The following is a 4,134-nucleotide window of genomic DNA, read 5'->3' on the forward strand; positions in this document are numbered from 1 at the left end:
TGACAATAGATAGTGTCGAAACTTCTCTAGTGCAAATACCATTGCCAAGCACTCAAGCTTTGTCATCACTGTGTAGTTTCGCTCTTGGTCAGTTACTTTTCAACTTGCATAATAGATTGGTTGATCTAATTTAGAGAGGCCCTTTTGACATAGGATAGCACCTAGCCCTTTAACTGATACATTTGTGTGCACATAGAACTCCTTCATCCAGTCAGGAGGCTGCAAGATAGGTGCTTGGATGAGGCACTGTTTTAGAGTACTAAAGGATTCTTTGCAATCATTAGTCCAAAGGAAATCCGCATCTTTCCTTAGGAGCTTATGCAGAGGGGATACCTTGGTTGCAAAATGTGCAATAAATCTTATGTAGTAGCCCATATGGCCAAGAAATCCTCTCAATTGCTTGAGGTTTGTTGGTGCTGTCAAGGTAGCAATCTTCTCAATCTTCGTCGGGTTTGTTGCAATCCCTTGTGTAGAGACAACGAAATCCTGATGAGACGCCAACAAAGACACATTTGTCGGGGTTGAGAGAGATCCCATACTCTCGGCATCTGTCAAAGCATTGATCTAGGTGTCCCGATGCTCACGTATTAAGCTATAGACACAGAAGTCATCGAGATACACCTCAATGAAATCATGCAGATGATTCTAAAGGTAGCCATCATTACTCGTTGGAAGGTTGCCGGCAGGAGCATTGCAGAGCCTAAAGGGCATCACTCTATAGGCATAAGTTCCCCATTTTGTTGAGAAGGTTGTATTCAATTGGTCCTCTTCTGCAATTTGAACTTGGTTATATTTGCTGAATCCATCCAAGAGGAAATAGAGCTCATGGCCTGCCATTGTGTCCAACAGTTGGTCTGTAAAAGGGATAGGGAAATGATTATTTTTTGTCTTCGAGTTCAGCTTTTGAAAGTCCACACATATTCAAAGTTTCGTGTTCTTCTTGGGTACTACCACAATGGGCGAAACCCATTCACTGTTAGCCATGGGATAAATGAACTTGGCTTCAAGAAGCTTCAATAATTCGGCCTTCACCAAAGCTGAATAATTAAGATTCATACACCTTTGTCTCTGCCTCACAGGTTTGGCATCAGGCTCAAGATCAATGTGATGTTGACATACTGTAGGATCAATCTGCTTTAGGTCTTTGTACGACCAAACAAACACGTCTAAGTTCTCCTTTAGTAGATCTCACAGAATCACTAGTTCTTCTTCTGGAAGATTGAGACCCACTTTCAGGTGATGTTCAATACCGTCAGTATCCAAAAACGTCACTTGCCTTTCACCTTCCACTTCGCAGATGAATATCCCACGAATTACTTCTGGATAGAGGTTTGACTCTTTCAAGGGAGTAGTGTCATCATCTGATGTTCCATTAGAACGAATGTCCTCCTTAGGAACAAATGAATCATTTGTCTGTTGAGATTGCTGGAAGGGTATCAGAGCTTTATTTGCTTCTGTGTGAGTGGTGATTTCTTCTAGATTTAGGAATTCACCTTAAGAGGATGCGTCTAGGAATATCCCATAGCACAGACCTTTTATAAGCCGTGGCTCTGATGGCTCTAGCTTTTGTTGATAAGGGGCATCATCATCATCATTTCTCCAAAATGAATGGTCAGGGCGACAGGAGCCACTGGTGAACTTAATTTTTATACCTTTGATCCATTGCTTATGCAAATTCTGCATACTTTGTGGTCCATTGGTCAACCCAAATGGAACCGTGGTCATTCCATCTAACACCCCGAGATTTTTGATCTCTAAGGTCTCTGTAGGGACATCAACAAGATTGTCCGCTATCACAGAAACTTCTTCATCTGAACTTTCATAACCTCCATTGTTTTCTTTCTCATCATTTTCATCCTCTACCTCTGGAGGCTCTATCTCTGCTTCTGTAGAGGCTCTGTAGGAGAAGAATAGATCCTCCGCCTCTGCATTTGCTTCTGCTTCTACTTTTGTCTCTGGCTCTTTCTCTACTTCTGACTCTGCGAGACTGCCATGTGATAGGGAGAACAATACATCCATGCTTCTATTTCGCTGTCAGAGGTGATTTCAGAAGTCAATTTGGGTTGAGGCAGGAGGTATTCTCATATGGACAAAGACTTGGCTTCCTTTGATAGTTGACTTACAGTGCCCATTGTTAGGGACTGTGCCTATGTTTTCTTGGAAAAGATCTGCTTAATAGCCTCTTCGTCTCCTGATGTACCATTTGTTACTTCATTGGAGGAGTCTGTTATGACTTCGATGGATGTGGATCCATTGCCTTTTTACGATCCATACAGTTTCAACACCACTTTGTTGGGTCCTCTGCCTAGGTTAGGGTTCCTTTGAACCAGTCTATCCTGGCTCTTGCTTCAAAAAGCCAAGGTCTTCCCAACAGCAAAGGGTATGAGGTCCCATAGAAATTTGGTTTGACCACTAAATACGTTAGTCAATAGTCTCTTCTTGCAAGGGTTGTTTTTACGTATGGGAGGATGCCCAACACTTTATTTTTGCTTTGATATGCCAATCTGATAATCTACTGTGTAGGTTGAATTCCTTGCAAACCTAGATCCTTCATTGTCACATCTATCATTATGTTTACTGATGAGCCTCCATCAATCAATGCATCTGAAATAAAGCATCCTTCAATCCATACACTAATCTTTGGGGTTCCAGGATCTAGGAAGGCATTAGCCACATCTACTTCCTTCGCAGGTTTTGCGGCTCTGTTGGACTTTGTTGTTGTTGGGGAAGCAATCCTTAGGCCGCGTCTTCTTGTCAAGATGCTTTTGAATCTTTTTCGGTAACTGGGAGATAGTATCAGCAACCATCGAAATGTTAGGTTTGGTTTAAAGGTGTCTAGGTCTTTGACCAAATCATACTCTTTGATAGGATCCACGGGGCTTCTCCAGCCTGCTGGGGAATGAGACTACACCCATTTTCATCTTTTCTTTTTCTTCTAGCAATGGCAACATCGGCACTTCCTCTGTTTCTGGAGGTGCTTCTGTATCATCTATCTCCTAGAACCCTGATCCTGTTTCTGGGACTGTCTTTGTGACTCTCTGTGGCACTGCAGTGCTCTGTACTGCATTTTTTTGTCTTGTACTGCTCTGTCCCTCTGTTGGCAGGTTGAACTTCACAGTCTTGGTAGGGGGGAGTTGTTCTCTTTATGGATAACTAGTTCCTTTTTCTTGGCGTGCGTGATAGCAGTAACTTCCAACTCTACCAAATTGGAGGCAGGTTCTTGTGCCTTTTGCTGGCTATCAGTGCTAGCTATCAGTGGCATTGGCCTTCACATGGGCTAAACTTGGACAACAGTCCTTTGTAGTGTGGCCTTCTCCTTTGCATTTGCTGCATAAGGGCTTGTAATCCATAGATCTTCTAGGGTTTGGACAATTTGGTGAGATATGGCCCTTTTCTCCACATCTATAACATTCCACCTCGGATCTCTGACCACCACCAGATTGTCGTCCACTATAACTTTGAGAGGGAAACCTCCTTGGACCGAAATTAGGACCAAACTCCCTAGGCTTTGGTCCAATGTCCTGTGTTGTCATTTTGGATTCTAGCAAGTTGAATCTTGCATTTTCATCTTTCTGTCCTCGTTCATGCATCTCTTTCAGAGAGCAAATATCCTCTGTATGGTTCTTCTATAAACAATAGGAATAAAAGGCTCTAGGAATGGTTGGTTTTTGGATACATTCGGTGGTTAAATGTCCCGCTTGATGGCACTTTCTGTACCATGTATTAGAACACATCACATCTCTCCCACCTCCCGTAGGAGTGGATATATTGGCGGTATCCACCTTCAGCGTTTGTAGCTACTCTGTAATCACATCCATAAGCTCTTTTTTGATACTTGTGATTGAGTTGGATAAGTAGTCCTTCAGATTTTCACCTCCTGAAGTACTTGTAGGATTTTGGGAAGCTTCTGTAATTACTACATATACTGGTTGAGTTGATCTAGAGGGTCCTTTGTTTTGGTTCTGATTCAAAGCTCCTGTTGAGACTTGAGGTTGTTGATTCTAGTTGGTAGGGTTCCACTATTGTTGAGTCACCATTGGAGGAACTGTTTAAGGCCACTATTGTTGTGGTTGAACCATCATTTGAGGCACTATTGTTTGCGGCGACCACTGTGGATTAGGTGCACTGTATTGC

This window comes from Lygodium microphyllum, chromosome 30, assembly GCF_053477565.2.
Source record: "Lygodium microphyllum isolate KBCC chromosome 30, Lygodium_microphyllum_v1.1.10, whole genome shotgun sequence".
Taxonomy (NCBI): Eukaryota; Viridiplantae; Streptophyta; class Polypodiopsida; order Schizaeales; family Lygodiaceae; genus Lygodium; species Lygodium microphyllum.